At 38.0% G+C, this 17,798-nt stretch overlaps 1 long non-coding RNA gene across 7 annotated transcripts in view; it reads right to left on the minus strand.

Annotated features, from left to right (window-relative positions):
• LOC115607385 overlaps positions 1-17,798 on the minus strand; it is a 68,177-nt gene that overhangs the window by 32,953 nt on the left and 17,426 nt on the right. For 2 of the 7 annotated variants that reach the window (XR_003991218.1, XR_003991222.1), the window contains exons 4-5: positions 14,278-14,329; positions 10,426-10,505 (exon numbers count right to left, since the gene is read on the minus strand). The exons of the other annotated variants lie outside the window; for them this stretch is intronic. This is a non-coding gene — a long non-coding RNA (uncharacterized LOC115607385). The remainder of the gene's footprint in view (positions 1-10,425; positions 10,506-14,277; positions 14,330-17,798) is intronic. 7 annotated transcript variants of the gene reach the window in all.

The following is a 17,798-nucleotide window of genomic DNA, read 5'->3' on the forward strand; positions in this document are numbered from 1 at the left end:
AACCTTGCACATTACATGTCTAACAAAGTGCGCACAGCCAGCTGGAATTAAAGATGGCTGCCATACAATGTAAGTTAGGCAGTTTTAATACTGAGTGGCAGTATCTTCAATCAGACTAACTGATACAGTAGAAAAAAGCAGATAAGTTTCTGGTACAAAAGTGTTCCCCTTGGGTTGTTTGCTGCATGTACAGTCTTCACTATTGTGTCTGTAAAATAGCAATTACTATTTACTAAACTGCTTTGGCAGGTTTTCACCAGCTTTTGCATTCATCTCCCCCTAAAATACACCAACTCAAGACATGACAAAAGAAAACCAAACACTCAGTGTTTCATCTTCGCCCCCCCCCAAAGTGGGATATATATTAACAGAGAGGGGTTATGCTGGTAAGGCAGAAAAACAGTTTAAAGATCACATGTTCAAAACTTATTTTTAAAGCAGGTCTTAATCAAGACTTAAGTAGCTGCTTTGTGAGTTTTCCCTATGAGAAGAAGCGTGTGAAGCCTGTATACTGTATACTTGTTCCAGCTGTTCCTCATTTGTGAAGAAAGGACTTTCATCTTCAAGGCATTCAATTCAACATCCTTCTGCCAAATTCAAACTCACCACCATTAGAAGATCTATTTTCTGTATTAAAAAGAGAGGTCTATTCCCTATAGATTTGGGAACAATGTGGAGGAGCTGAAAGGTAGTGCATCCTCCAGCATCACATTGAAGATAAAGAATAAGGTGTATAATATGGAACTTTTCACACTGGAAGGAGCACCCACTTGCGTGTTATAGTGGATCATGCATCAAAGCAGCTGACAATGCCTGTGAAAGCTAGAGGGATTACCCTTAGTACTTGAAAGCAATACAACTAGGCTGACTACAAAGAGGATAAAAAGCATCGACAGAGCTGAGAGGTAAGATCTGAGTCTAAACATAAAATATTTCAGCCTACAGACTTCATTGAAACAAGCTTCTCCCTCAGCAAGGTACAAAAGGCAGTCAACAATAAGCACTTTACTGGAAGGAGAGCCAGTGTATACATTTTAATGAAATTCATTTCATTCTGTAATTGGGTCACGTCAGTAAAAATGTATGCAAATTTATGGGCTTACAATGAGTTTAGCAGTTACGAATGCCTAATAAATCATACGTGAAAAACTGTGGTTTTGCATTCTCACCCCAAACCCCCATTCAACCCTACAAATGCCCTGCTGAGGTCTGGTATCATGTATGCAGAGCACAAATGCACAGAAAGCAGGATGTAGCTCAAGATTTGTTTTTCTTTGAGCAACCTGCATTGATGGGAGGAGGTGAGCACATAAACTCTTAATTTAAAAGGTAACAAAATGAGTACTTGAGAAATTAGTGCTTTGGTGGGTCGTTGGCATTCAGTAGAAAACTCCACTGTAAAGCAAGGGATGATGATGTGGGGTTTGATTCGTCTAACACAGCACTGTAAAAAGATGCCCTGGTCCCAGTCACCATTTCACAAAGAGGAAGAAATCATCCAAAAGCCTTTCAAAAGCATTTTTTTTAACAACCAGATAGGAAGCCATTTTCTAGAAAGAATTTGGAATGTAGGTCTTGATGAAGCAGAAAGTGTTTTCCGAAATGACTGAATTACTTACAAAGAAGTTGTGTGTTAATTTAACAGGATTAAAAGCACTTATTGTGGAAGTCTCCTGCTCTGCCATGCTTGTAAATAGAAGCTGAACTCCATGTTTGGATTTATTCCACCAGAGACCACTATTTCTTGGAAGGTTCCAGTGTTTTCATTAGCACACTGTTTTCCTATCAATCTAACCATTTCTAACAAGCGCACAAAGCCTGGATCAAGCAGCTGGGTAAGGATAACACTCCCTGCTGAGGAACTTGCAGCAGTATGAGGCTGCTGTACTCTGACTAATGGTGACCTTGGCCAGCCTCTTCTCCACATACCTTGCCAGGGAATTTAGATCAAATCAAGTTCCAGTGTGGACACTGTACAGGTGCCCTTTACTCATATAACCTATTCTCATTCTCAGACAAATAACTGCATTTATCCTAGAGGGTTGGGCACTGAATTAGAACCAAGATCTGGATGTACCCTGGGCTACACCAACTGGCTTTGTAGATGTCAACTCATTTCAGTGACCCTTGGTCCATGCTTCAGTGACCCTTGGTCACATTGTCACAGACACAGTGACAATGGTGACTTCCTTTCTAAACCTGCAGCAAAAAAACTCAAATGCATGCTAAGACATAAATATTACCATGATTTAAGAGAACAACTCACATGCAGATTCAAAATAGAAGTTGAGCAGTAAGTTCAGTAAAAGTACTTTTAACAATGGTATAAATGCTCCACATTTGGATATTGTGCTACTTTCGGCACTGTCAGTTAAGATCAGGCAACTTAAGCTATAGAGTGATGAATGACAGGATTTTTTCTAATTCATTTATATGTATTGATGGATATATATAGCTTTATTCATTTAACAGCAAAACTAGCTGTAACACATGATGTGTATGCACATGCATGCACAGTCATTCCTATGCCTCCATTTCTACTTCAGTGAGTTTTCCTGAGGATTTTAAGGATGTCCTGATTTAGGATGGGAGAAGGGGGAAGAATTGTATTTGCAGAATTAGAAGTATCCTTCCAATATATCATTTGTAATACAATCAGAAGTAAACTTTTACCAATTATAATGCGTTTGTTCATGGCATAGATGGAAATTTTGTGAATAGTAATAACAGTACATGGTAAAAATACATAGCAATTGTCAACAGCTTTCTCTTGAAATGTATGTCTGCGTCTGTGTAGTTTTGGTAACCTTTCTCCTGTGACCTTCCAATCATGATCCATGATGGGGGTGTCAGGAAGGACCCTGCAATCAATCTCAGCGTATTTGTAAAAATGTTACAAACAAGGAGTCAAAGCCCTATTTTCATGAGTTAGCCTAGCTAACTCTCCTTGCTGTCAAAATCCACCTTTTAGCTCTAAATTAGCCATTCAAGATGAACCTATGCAAACAAGAAGCAAAACAATTCAAACGCATGTTGATAAAGAGAGGATGTTCATGAAGGGAAGCTTAAAGAATGACAGTATTTAATGTCAAGATCTAAGATGGAGAAATAGGTGAATGGGCTTAAGAAAAAGTTTTACATATAGACAGTGTGCAAACAATCCATATAGTCTACAGTTCTGACAGTTCTATAAAGTTGTGAGTTACATGCACACAGAAGTTTATATATATGTACATGTGTGTATATATATGTATATATAAAAATGTACTCATTTAGCCCAATCTGAACAACTTCAACAGGAAAGGATAAGCAAGTCCCGTTTGAGAACACTTTAAATTTTATGATCAGTGTATTTAGGAAGAAACTAGACCTAGTGTCAGTTCTCTTCTTTAGAGCACATAAGGAAGAATGGATTGAGCTTGGGTGTCCCATACCTGAGACAAGTTCCCTAAACACGATTCTGTTAGTTGTGCAGTTATTTATGCTGTTGAGTATAGCATGCATAGGGACCTAGCTATCAGGCTGAATACCAATCCATGGGATGAGGTCTGTGAAAACCTGTTGGCTCAGATCCTGAGATGACAAAGGGCATGTTCTCGTATCATCAAAGCTATGACACTGTCTCCATTATGAAGTGGAAACTTGCACCAATATATTTATTTCATTTTTTTGGAAACCTCATCAGCTCAAGCCAGGAACAGATTGAGTCCACTAATTGGCAGGTAGTAGTCAATTAACTTCAGAAAGTGATAAAGGCTGGTAAAAAAAGCCAGAATTACAGTTCAGAGGAAACAATGCAAGTTCATTATGCACCTTCCCCCTGGGAAAGGCCAGAAAATTCAAAGGCTTACAGTGTGTTTCAAATTAATACAAATTTGGTAGCTCATGCAGAGACTACACTGTTAGGCATGGTTTCAACTAAACAAGTCATTTAACTTTCTGTTCTCATTGAGCTTTCTTATTTCTTTTTTTCTGTATTCATACACATGCCCATCCAACTTCCCAACATGACCAAACTGAGAAACACTAAAAATATAACATGAAAAGCTGAATCTCAACTATTTGCTTTATAGAGAAAAAATGTCCTGGGGATTCCCTAGGAAACTTCCAATGCCAACTTAAGAGAAATTAAGTCAAGTCCCCTAATATTGCCATAAAACACATTTCAAGAACCACTTACACTGGCTCTGGGGAAAAAAAGTCTCTTAATTGGTTTCACTTTAAAGATTCAGATTAAGAAAATAATATACTAGAGACATGAAAAGGGCATGGAGAGCTAGATTCTTCGAGCATCAAGAAATATGGGACTTCAGAGCAGCCAGTTCTCTCCAGCTGCAGATATTCTTAAAGCAATATTAGTCCTGCTGCTGCACCTACAACACGCTTGCAGAAGTGGATGGCAGGGGACTGGTAGCATCATTCTGTACTGCTAATGTGAAATGAGTTCTATGATGCATTACTCTGCATTTATTGCTCAATCTGTACAACACAAATTCATTATATCACAATAACATTTTGTTATCCCAAACTTTCCATATAAATAAATATTTACATATCTTATTTACTTTGCTATGAACTGCATGGTTGTAATACATATTTTCCACTGTTCCAGCAGAGTGACATCCAAGTAGGGCATTGGGGTTGTGCTCCCTGCTCTAGCCCTGACTTGCTGCGTCACTGGGGACTAGTCGTTTAACCTTTCTGTGTCTGTGTTTAATGTAAATATAAAATGAACTGCTATTATAAACTCACCTGAAGTGTTTCCATCCCAGGTGTGTTGTAAGGCTTAATTAATTAGTGTCTGTGAAGCACTTTCAGGTCTTCATGTGAAAGACAGTATATACTGAGGTACTATGATTGCTTATTGTGTTTATTAATGCTTCATGGCATCACAAATCCATTTTTAACAAATGTTTCTCATATACTCTGGAATCTTATTAGGGAGAATTAACATAGGCAAATCTATGAATGTAATGCTAATTCACACTCTTCAGATCTCTGTCTCAGCTCTGGAAGACCTCCTTCTACTTCTGGGCTCCTCATATGGCTCTCCCGAATCCCATATGCGTCTGAAAACTCCTAGTACTTGAGTCTAAGTGGAATCAAGGGGCAGTATACAGTCAAATCTCCAGGCATTCTCATGGGAAAATATCTAGATCCCCTGGAAAGGCACTAACCCCCAGGGCTTTTGCTATGTAAGGGCATTTGCTTTGAATTCACAGACTTGCATGTCAGGGTATGAAGATGGACTGCTGCAACATGTACCACTCCAACATTCCAAAGCGTTTAAAAACAAAAAGTTACTGCTAGAGAAAACAATCTTCCATGGAATCCTTTGTTTCACTAATGCAATAGCATTCACAGGTCTCAAAAAAACATCATTTTTCACCAAGGGGCAGTCAATTAGTACAATAGATTGTGCAGAAATGTTCTTCAGTGTCTGTCCACAGCAGTTTTCCAAAACAGATTGGAAAAAACCGTGAGTAATCTGGTCTGACTTCTTGCCCAAGTTTCATGCGTATTGATTCATGATTAGGCATTCCCTTATGCCATTCATGGTAATTTTCTATCTATCTGCCTCACTGGGGACTGGAAACTCCCCAGTATACCTATTTTTCAGTCACTGTAGTCAACATTACTTTCTAGCTCCAGACTGGCAGAGATGTTCTGAACTCCCCAGCAGAGGATGATTTCACATCATCAGAGAAAAATTCCATGGCACATTTTTATAAATGACTACAAAAAATCTACCGGAATTTATAAGAGGTGCATAGGCTTCCTCAAATCATTTCAGCCCTATCATAATGTCTTCAGATAGCAGAAACACAAAACTTGCATTACTGAGCTTCCTGTTCCCTAATCTGTTCTATGGATCATATAATTTTACTCAGCAGAGTAAACAAACTTAGAAGAACAAAGAATATTAAAGTACATAAAATTAGGTCATAAACTATGGAGCACTACAATGGCAGGTTGCAGTTCTATGCTCTGAAGAATCAGAGATTTAAACATGTAATAATTGTTATGCAGTATATATTGATTTAAAAAAATATTTCACACAGACCTACTGTCTGCAATCATTAAATATCCACTAGACACCTATATATTCTAGAACTGCAGAAAACTTTAAGGAGTTTATAAATTTTTACAAAAAATATGATACATATGATACCACTTTTTAAGAAAAGACAACGGCACCCAAGAAGAAAAAGCGAAGTTGAAATTCTAATCATTGCTACAAAGCTAAAAAGTTTCATCTCCCAAATATGGAGTTACAGAGCATCTCAATAACTTCACTCTTCTATTTTGGAGTAAATGAGAATTCATATGTGAGCATGTGTTTATCCCAGTGTAATCAGGTCAGGGCAGATTTGGAAAAAGTGAAAAGCCACTTGGAACTGCCTATCTCCACTGTGTGCATTTCACCTAAAATTGATACGACTTTGCTCCAATAGTTAATGAGTATTTTGACTATTATCTTCAGCAGTAACTCATTCTTTTCAATGATATATGATTAGATTAAAAGCTCCCCAAAATTATTTACAATTCTGAGTATGAAAAATACTTTCAAAATGGTTTAGCCAATTTTAATGGGGACATTTCTTTTTGTTTTCTTCAAAACCTCAAATAAGATGAATATTTGCTATGTTAAAAGGACCATGTATCTGCAGCCATTTAACAAACAGTAACAGCAATTCATCGCCTGTGATTATATACGTGTATGTATATGCACAAACATACGTTTGACATGGTGACAAGTTGACATGCACTGGTGTACCGGTGCCTAAGCCATGAAAGAAGCCTGATCTGCAATTCCTACTCCAAGCACAAACAAAACTAATCCTGGTAAATCATTAAACAACTTTTGAAGGTCACTGTTTTAAACATCACCCAATTATCCTATTAATAGGGGTTTATTTATATGACCGCTTCCTCTGAGATATTCAAAATTAGCCTGGATAAAACACTAGCAAACATACAGCAGTTGAACACACAGTGTTAACATTGAATGACTTGTGAACACATTTTTTTAGATAAAACTAATTCTAAAAGTGCAATCAAACTTCAGAGGTGCTAGAAATGTTACAGTAAGTCCTATAGAAAGGGAAAAAGCAGTGTACTTCTAGGTTTAAGGTTTTAATTGGATTTTTTCTTTGTTTTTGAGAAATATGTAAAATAAAAGGGTTTTCTTTTTTACTGGATACCAGTCTGGCCTCCTGTGACCATTCCAACTCCCATTCTGTACTACAACAGCAATTCCCATCAGAGGTGGTATTAAAGATCTTCTGTTCCCTGTGTCAAATCAGGATTCCTGTGTGATATTTGGACTCCTGCTCCTTAGGCTAAGACACTTAACTCCCATGCTTCCACCGCAAAAATAAAGTTAACTCAAAAATCAAGATGAGAATCTCTATTGACAGAAAAGATACTTTGCTGTGGAAGTGGATAGCATGAATCAGTTAATACTGACATGTTCAAATCAAAGTTGCCAGCGCTGATGCCAAATACGATCTGTAGTGTTTTTATTAATACCATCTAATGAAGACTGGCGTTTTAAAAAACAGGTTTTGCTATTTTTACAGTTAAGCTACCACTGTGATTGTCTAAGAGAAACAAAGCTAAGGGCATAGGAACCTCAGAGCTAGCCAGTATACACAGCATAACAAATGATTCAAAGAATTACTACAAAATAATTCCACTAGGAAGTTTAGGTGACATCTTTAACCATACAGAACTCCACCTACACAAGTTTCTAAATATTTATAACGACCCAAGTAGGAAATTAATGCTATGCAAATCTCTGCAGAATATTTATTTTACTAGAAATTATTATATTGGAATAAGGAATTCTAGTTCTGCAATGTGAATATATGAAAATGAAAGCATTATTCACACAAATAAAATGAGAAAATTAATACAGAGTGTATACTACAGTTCCAATACGATATAACCTGATCCCCTCCTCCACATGCAAAATAGTCATACAAAAGTCAAATTTTTTCAAGCGGTGAAAATTTTCTCAATGATGCAGGACTTGGATGTAGGGTGTCATCAACCCAAAGCTGTTCATTTTGTGCATAGTAATGTAAAAGACCAAGCAACTACCATTCCTCCTGGTCCTTATCCTGCTAATTAGAGGTTTATTTGAAAAGCCTGACTCAAATGTAACATTTTACAAGAAACCAAGATTCGCAATATTACCAAAGCTTGCAGTTTTAACACAGACTCCAGTAGCATTTCTCTATAAGCTGAAGCATCCAGAAAGCACATAATCGCATGAGAATTTTCAAGCTTAAAAGGAAAAAAAACCTAAAAGGATAGATTTCTATTCTTGGTAAGAAAGAGAAAAAAAAAAAAATACCAGTTATGCAGCTAAAAGCAAGAAAAACATACATGAAAGTCATTTCCTTTTCCCTTGAACAACAGAAACCCAAGAATGATCCTTAGTCCTAGCACCAATTTTGAGTGGTTTATACTTCTGTCTACCACAGTGAGTCAAGCAACTTGGACAATTGCCTTAGACTCCATGTTAGCTTCATTAGGCAACACTGCAAATCATTAGTGAGTACGTAGAAAGAGAAGGGGCTCCCAACAGAGGATTTTATCTTTATGGTGATTGCGTTCTCATGGCCCCGTAAGGGTTAGAAGCAATGCTCTGGAAAAACATTTTCTCTTATTGTTTCAATTGCTAGGCAGGTTCAGAACAAAATTACTAATGCTGTCCTGAAAATAGTGCCTTTTACTAAACTGTCCCTGCAATATCAGCTGTGTTTTAAAGAACTGACTCATATAGCAAGCTGTGCAGTGAGTCTGCATGCAAGACCAAATCTCTTGCTGGCTCTGTATTCCCATCCAGTCACGTGGAAAGGGAAGAGCACTGAACCAGTGATTCAGGAATACCATGTCTGAAGTTGACCACATCCTATGCAGCCCTCCACCACTCACAACTGACTTCTCACCCACTGCTGTCATATCCATATGTTATTTCCAACACATTTACCTTTGCTCCACTGGAACAACATTTCACAGGGCACCAGTGATGCCCAGGATGTCCTAGGAGTGACCCAGGTGGCACATTCAGCATTGAGAGCTGTTATTGTCTTAAATGGATTGTGGCTAAGACCTGTTTGGTTCTGTTACAGCAGGTCCCCTTAGCTGGAAATGATACCAAGTTTGCCAACAGCAAGGACTGAGGTGAGAAAGTATGGCTGTATGAGGAATAGACTTGTCCCTCCCTTCTGAATTTGCAAATGTTGGCCAACACTGCTTACCATGCACAGTGCTCCATCACAACTCAGCTGCCACCCATCTGCTCTAGGTAGAGAGATCTATACCTCCTGAAAGGATTACTACTAACAGCACATTTCCTTTTCTAGAATTGGGCTTACTATCCAAATAGCAGTATTGCTTAAACTGACATTAGTACCCTCTGCTTTTCCTCTTGTCCCCGAATCATCCTGCAGGTAGTGGTGGTAAAACATTTATGTAATCAGGTTGCAAAACAGAGCAGGAATCTCGTCCAGCTGATCGAGTTGGAAATCATCATTTTAGTATTATTAGTGCTACTGTTTCTCAAGTGGAACATTTTTCCCAACCCAGTTCACAGAATGGCTGCACCAACATATAGAGAGAGCTAGCACAGGGCCAGTAAAGCACAGCAGAGTAACAACTACTCAAGGCAAAACTATGGTTGAAAAGCAGATCATTAGACTGCCCTCTTGCTTGAAAGGTTGCAGTCTGGAAGCCATAGGATACATATGAATACAATGCCTTCTAACGTAGCATGGTCAAAAACTCTCAGAAAAACATCTAGTTGAGCTTGCTGACATTCATGCTCTATTCACCATTACATTGAAGCTTAAGACAACAGAGAAAATATGCGTGATTTAAATACTTCTTGTTATTCACTATGCGCTCCCTGTTTAGTAAGAAAAAAAAAAAGTGTGGGGCATGAAGAGACAAGGAACAATCTTTCTAACTTTTGTCCTCATTTGTTTGCAGGGGGTTAAAATTATTTTACCCTTTGCACATGGCTGGGAATTTCAGCTAAGGGAGCTGTACATCTTGCACTGCACTAAGACATTAATTGTTCTTAACAATTTAAGACCATATTTAAGACCACAATACTTAACAATTTAAGTATTGTGGGCCCTCAGTAAATGCAGGGAATTACAGTCCTTTTGGCTGTGCAACTGCATGCTAAGTAAGTCTCCAATTAGTTGAGCTGTTAATTTTTTTGTTTTCTATATCTTGCCTCTATTAAACTGCTTTGTTCAATCATGCTGCACAGTCACCTCTCGCCTGTGTTCTAAAGTGTCATGTTTGCCTTGGACAGTGATTTCTTTGTCACACTTTGTTCACAGCATTTCTAACAATGGGGTACATTTTCCTTTATGACATTTTTACTTGCTTCTAGAAATACACCTGAAATTGTTGGATGAACAGTTTCCAGCTCTCTTCTGGGTTCCCTCCAGACTCTTGTGCTGCTCCCAGATGAAAAGGACCTTGGTGGAAAAACCATATAAAATTGAATAGAAATTAAACTCTCTCTTTGATCTAACCTGTTAACCTGTAGCGCTACCTGTTGTAAACATTTTCTTTCCAATAGGCTTTAGATCAGGCCATGAAAAGAGATATATCTCTATACGAGTATGTTTGAGACAGTTCCTCCTTTGGGGCCAGAAATATTTCAGTGTAAATAAACAGAGTTACATTAAATTTAAACAAGTCTGGTAGGATGATATTGTCCAGGGCAAAACATTTGCAAAAAATCCAAGTGCACATATTTGCTTATCTTCTAAAAGCTTATAGAGCTCCTTATATCATCAAAGACTTTAGCAAAATGGCACTGTGACCAGAAAGAAAAATAAAACAGGGCAATTTTCACCTCAGTTCTTGAAACGCAACCACCCACACAGATAAGTATGTATTAAGAAGAACACGAATCACAAAAAGTATACTGCTATGGAAGTGACCAGCCTCCACTAAATCTGTTGGTATCCTTCATCGGTCATCAACATTGACAAAATTCACTGTATTCCCCTGGAAGTACTGACCACCAATAAGCAAAGTACAAGCAATATAACTGGCATTATTTTAATCACTGAAGGAGCTCATATTTGATATAACATTTGCTTTATAAAGGAGACATAACCAAGTCTCACTATCTCACACAAACAGTCTGATATTTGAATCTTTTACTTGTCAGACTAAGGCTTTTCTGACATTTAAGACACATGCATAAGCCTATCCCTATTTGCTAAGCAGGTACTTACCCACAGATTTCCAGGCATTACACATAATCTTCAGGTCATAGCTAAATGTCTGACTTTCACCTAGAAATTCAGTCCTTACACAAACTGGTGCCTCACTTCTGCTGACCTCCACATTCTTCACTTTCTTGCATAAGCTTTTCATGTGATTCATTACTACAAACTCACCAGTACCCTATCGTAAAAACTGTGTACTATATATGATTAGACCTTTTTCAAGGAGTTCATCCTGTAATGTTGTGATGAACTTTATCAAAGTCTAGCTCAGATATAGCTGATCCATTCATGAAGTTGCTGCCGTTCTCCCGTCCCATGCGTACCCTTGGCAAGGCTACAACTGGCTAGAACTTCCACTTGACTTATCTTTCATCACTCAATGCCACAACTGCCATGTCATTCCTCTCCCTTACATACCCTCACACAACTTTGAAAAATTCCTTTCCCTACCTGACTTGTCCACCTGTCCAATCCTCACATTTGCTCAATAATGCATGTGGAAGTGCAGGGTCTTCTGATAATGGTTTACCACATTTACTTTCCGGGGAATGTCAGCTTCCATCAAGCAATGCACAAAATGCATATTAATCAAATCCTGTGCCTATAGGATGTCTATGGTCTGAAGGTACCTACTTCATGAGTATGCATGCAGCTCTGTTTCTTTCAGTAAGACATAAACATATTTCATGTTAGATAGGAAGTACTGTTATGTGCATATATTTTCTTCTCTCTCATTCTTTTTGCATAAAGCAGATGAGATTCAGTGCTTGTCAGAACAGACATAATTTTTCCAGGGTACAACAGTACCTTAGTGCTGGACGATAAAAGCTTTGCCTACCATCCATATAATGCAATTGCAGTTTGAGTGTTCCTGGTTCCTGTATTTCTGTGTTGCATTTCACAAGCACAATGCTGAAATCACAGGCAGGGTGATAAATGTTAATAATTTATTCAGCATTTGAAAATACTGAGAATAAGCATTCTCCCTTGGTCTGCTTTCACTCAAATGTTTAAGATCAGAAAGGACTATCAGATCCCCTTGTCTGACCTCCTGTGTAATACATGCCCTTAAATTTCATCACCTGTGTATTGAGCTTGGCAATTTTTTTCTTCTTTTTACTAAAATATATCTTCTAAAAATATGCTTTTCATTGCTCTGTCTTCATTTGGAGGCCTCAAGAAATAAGGACTCTATGTCCCTTAATAGTTATTCTAGTGGTTAATCAATCTCAATCTTAGAAATAAGGCACCAATTCTTAATCTGAATGTGTCTGGATGAAACATTCAGCTATTAACTTTTTTCGTATCTTTCCCTGCTAGATTAAAGAGGCCTTTATCGTTTAGTAGTTTTGACTTTTGAAAGTACTGATGTCTTGTATTCAAGTATCTGCTCAGTCTATTTTCTGATAGGCTAAACAGACCTACCTTTTCCAGCTCTTTCTGTAATGAATTTGCCTGCCTTTGAACCTTATTGTAAAGATTTCTCTTTTACGGTGTCTTAACTAGGCAGTTAATCCTTTAAAAATAGTTGTCTTGTAACATGCCATGTGTCCTCCTACCTTGATTACACATGTATTCTGAGTTAAAGTCTTATTTATGTGCACGATTATGTGCACTCTGTACAGACATGAAGGAGCAGAGATTGCAGTTTTAGGAGTAATTCTTTAGTTGTAAACACTGATAAGACATTCATATTGTATCATGCATTCATTACATAAATCAAAGCTGACTGTAGACAGAAAGTGAAGATCAAAAGAATGAAGTATCTTTTCCAAGTTATGAGTCAAAGCTCGGGAGAAATAGTGTTAGGACACTATAGCTTCCAGTACTGTAAGCTACCTGCCTTTCCCAAACCCCATCTGCTCTTTCAATAAAGACTTTAAATGCACTTAGTGATAGAAAAGATCCTGGAATCTGAAGTATCCTTCTAGTATTTAACATTCACAGACCTGGCACAAAAAGGGTTAAAATACTGTAAAAATCTGCAAACGTTCTGCAATCATCTCCTAGTGTCCAGAGTCCCAAAGAGAGAATTTCCTAAAAGCCTTATTCTTCTTACACTATTCAGTCCTTACCATCTTTAACTGAGATATTGCCAAAGTGGGCAATATTTAATGCCATTCCTTATATCAAACAATACATTGCTAACATCATTGCTATGAACTAAAATTCACTTCCACTATTCATGAGCTGACCATGTCAGAAAATATGTTCAACTAATAATTGTGATGGAAATGCTCCTTATTGGATGCATGTTTTTTCCTACTGGAAAACAAAATCCTGAATTAAAAGAGGATATATATTTTATTTCTTTATTTTGCTGGTTGAAGCCAAACTCCATGGATAAAAACAGAGCTCAAAATTAAATTCTTATACAGACCTAAGCCAATAAAGTGGTTTAGATTTGATCTGATCCAGACCAAAGAAATTCCATAATGGATAACTAACAAACAAAAGCATTCTGACAGCAAACCTGACCTCAGGTCTTGTATCTGCTTGCCACATTTTGCTAAGCAGGCTGGGAAGCAGTTTTGTTTATTTGTTATTTTCTTTAATTAAGGGCCTTGATCCTTGACAGAGAGTGTTCAAATGAACCCTAATGTTATACCAAAGCACATACAAGACACCTTTTTAGCTTGTGGGGTTCAAGTAGTGTCCTTTGGTATTGTCCTTTGGCGTTGTCCTTTGGCAGATTCAGAGACCAAAGAGTGGCTATATGGTAAAACCCACCTTTCCTCTGTACTGCGTTCAGACAACTGAATAGCTCTGTTTTCTCGTTTTTCAAACTTTGTACTATTTAAGCACATTTAGTTTCACTGGCTTTGCACTATATAATGCTACTATCATCAAAGAGAAGAGTTGTAAAATAAGTCTTCATCTCACTAGGTGAATTTATTGCTGTCATAAAAATAAAGGCCCCCAAGGTTCACTGCATCCACTGTACTGAACACTCAGAATGCAAGCTTGGGGAATTTACTGTAGTATACAACTGTGTCATTGTACCTACCTGAAAACTTGGCCCAGCTGACATCTGGAAGCATTAATAAAGAAAATGCAACCTAAGGGGAAAGAACCAAGGATGTTTGATTTGTTGAAAGAAAAATGTACATTATTACAGAGTCAGAAAGCAAGTTATAAGCCAGAGTTTGTACTTCACACAGTGAAGATGTTAGCTGAGCTTTATTAATGTTTTCATAAATTATTTGCTGAAACAGAGCTCCTTGCACAAACTGCATACTTATTTATCTGGTTTGAGCGTTTTTTCCCTACGGGAAACACTGCCATTTGGGCAGGAATTTTCAAATGGTTCCACAGCTTGTTTATTAATGGTTGTTATCCTGAAAGTTCCAGGAAAAACTGTTTTCTCCCAGAAGCCCATGAGAGAGAGAGACAGGAATCCTGAATTATAGGTACCAAGAGAATGAGCTGGAGAACAGAATGCATCAGATAAGGAGGCAGTAGGTAGTAAAGACCTTTAGCATTTCCAGCAAAAAGTCGTTCGAGTTGTTAAAAGACTGGAGAGGTTCCCTTAGGAAAACAGGTTTGCAAGAAACACTGCCCTTGTTACTCTGTGGATAACGTAGGTTATAAGAGGGCCCAATAGAAGACAAGACACAACTACACAACTTGCTGTACAATCTCAGATACAATTGCAGCCCTGAAGAGACTGTAGCCTAAAGAAAATGGGAAGGAATTTTAGGAAGTAAACAGGGTAAACTGAGTCTCCCATAATTTTACAAGAGGCTAGTGGTAGAGCTCACAAAAAACAAACAAACAAACAAAACCCAATTAAACAAACAACAAAAACTCCACACAAATCAAAGGCAAATCTAAATCCACAGCCTGTAAAATACAACACTGTATTCAATATCAGCAAGTCTCCTCTGGAGGATTAATCCCCAGTTTGAGGATTCACCTCACCTAATTTAAAGACCCACTTCTGAAAGACTTAGCTAGACTGTCTTTATAAAGAAAGGAGAATTATCAACAGAATGTCTCCTAGTTATTATGTGTGTGTGTTTGCCTAGGAGAAATCTTAAGATGGAAGTCTCCAGGGTTTTCTAAATACAGTGCAAAGAGTCTCACCCAACATGATTAGGACAATCATTACTGGAATCCTTTGATTCAAGTTAAAGAAAAACCCCAACTGATTCCAGAATTAAAAAAGGCTAAGAAGAAATGCTTTAAAGTAAAAACAAAGTATTGTGCTGACAGCAAATGAAATTGCACAAGCTGTCCAGAGAAAAGCTCCATTTCTCAATGGTTTCACACAATTACATGTACTATTCAACAAACAAAAATGAAGGGCTCTCACTGAAGTTCCTGGGAAACTTCCCTGGTGGTTCTAATGTAAACACAGTCCTACTGTATATTCTGAAAATAAACCTACAACTAACAGATCATACCACAGAAGAACATAGCTTTTAAAAGTCTAACAGTTCCAGACATTTCTGGCATGAGAGACTGCTGGGATGGCAGTAGGGATATGGCTTGGCCATTGTTCTGAACTTGTTGCAGAAACATAGCCTAGCCAGAGATACAATTGTACAATATCTTGTGTTGCGAATATATGAGATATATATCCTCTTCCACTGTATTGGAATCTGTATTAAGAACTTACATCACTTTTTTAAAAATTAGATAATTTACGACCTTGAACACACACTGATTTGCTTGTTCTCAAGACACCTTTCTCCTTTCCCCCCTCTTATTGTCCATCTCTAAAGAAGGAAGCTTTCTACATTATTCCATATCTTAAAGCCACTACCTTGAAATCTTCAAATAAAACAAACATAAATGTTCAAATACAGAACAAGATTCATAGATCCCTTCTGTTAAAAGACTGCCAATGTCTGAAACACATAGACAGTGCCATGCTACATAGATGAACATCTGCGGAAAGCATGCACATGTGTGATATCACTTGATGGGAATGTTTACATTATGTCTTTCCATTATTCTCTAGCCGTAAATGGTGAGCCCAGCTGTCGTATGAAAAATCCCACAGCCAAAGCAGGTCAGCTTTGCCATCCCACTGCAAAAAGCCTGTGGGTTTCTAGAGGAAAAGTAGCTGCACACATTGTTCAGCATTTCACTGAAGCTGAGGAATGGGCCAGAAGCACAAGAAGGAAAGCCTCATGGGAGCTGTGACAGGTCTGGATACTTGGCCATCTTTTCCTAGAACAGAAATGAGCTAAAGTGACTGATTTCAAGGCAACATAACTGATAAATCACTTGAAAAGCTTCAGTTGTTAAACATATGTCTTCATAAAGATACTTTAATTTGATGTGAAGTATTGGAGAAGTAGCCTCATAACACCCAGAGAGAAATTCAAAGTATATGTTGTCACCTGAATTTTTATTGCTACTTTGGTGATAAATCAGAAGTCCATATCAATTCAGCTGCATATGTCACAAACCAGCAGGATTGAGATTACCATTGTGCTCTCATGCTGCGGATCAGACATCAAATTTTGTGCTTCCCCTCCCCTCCATTTGGTCAGGACAGAAACATCTCAGACTGGGCTTTGAAGTCTGGGGTGCTATAAAAACAAGTTATAATGAATACCACAGAAAACAGGAGAGGACAGGAAGACAGTAATCTGAAATTTTTCAGCGTTAGTCAGTAAAAAGCAGTGAGGAACTTCGTGGCTAGAAAGGTAATACTGAAGCGCCTGTCAGAAGTAAGTCATGAAGCCTTTTTCTAATAAAAATCGGTTCTTCAAAGTGCTCAAAAATCTGCATGCTTTCTTAAAAAGCACCTACATTAGTGCTTCAGGTTCAGCTCAGACATAGCTTTGATTCAGCTCTGCCACCTTCCTGCCAGCTGTCTCCATTTGCCTGTCATAGATCTCCATTTCTGAGTTGTTTTGGTGCTTGCACGCAAAATTCCTGTCAGAAGAAACTAAATGAACAGCTGCGCTCCACATGTACTTCATCATTTAATGGACACAGAGGGTTGTGAATCCACCTGTGGGCTACAATACCACAAGATACCCCTCAGTGGTTTCCTAATAATCATCTACCACTGAAATGTGCTTGAACCATGAAAAGATCCTGTGACAATCTGCAGCAGATCACATTTTGCAAAGTACCAAGTGCACTGTTTCCGCCTGGCTTCAACTGATCTACTAGTTCCAAATACGACACATTTTAAACCTTTGCCTGTCTTTTACCTGGTCTACATTTTGCTGCCTTACTGCTTTTTGAATCTTTATATTTTTTACTCCCCTTCACCCCTGCTTTTTGATTTCTTTAAATTCTCTCAGCATGTTAGTACCTAGTCCTTTCTCCCAGCAGAAAATTGAAAGTGGTGCAATTTGACAAATGAAGGAAATGCGCTTACTCACAAAATTTGCTTGAAGGCTGGCAAGATTTTCTTAAAAGTCAGGGCTATATGGTGGCAACATCAGAACACTGAAGACCTCTTTTTCACTGCTAGCTGAGACAAATGGTGGTCAATACTCATTCATGTTTGGAAATAAAGAGAAGGCATTTTGCAGAAAGACAAGAGACACAACACACTTC

Source organism: Strigops habroptila, chromosome 4 (genome assembly GCF_004027225.2).
Source record: "Strigops habroptila isolate Jane chromosome 4, bStrHab1.2.pri, whole genome shotgun sequence".
Lineage (NCBI taxonomy): Eukaryota > Metazoa > Chordata > Aves > Psittaciformes > Psittacidae > Strigops > Strigops habroptila.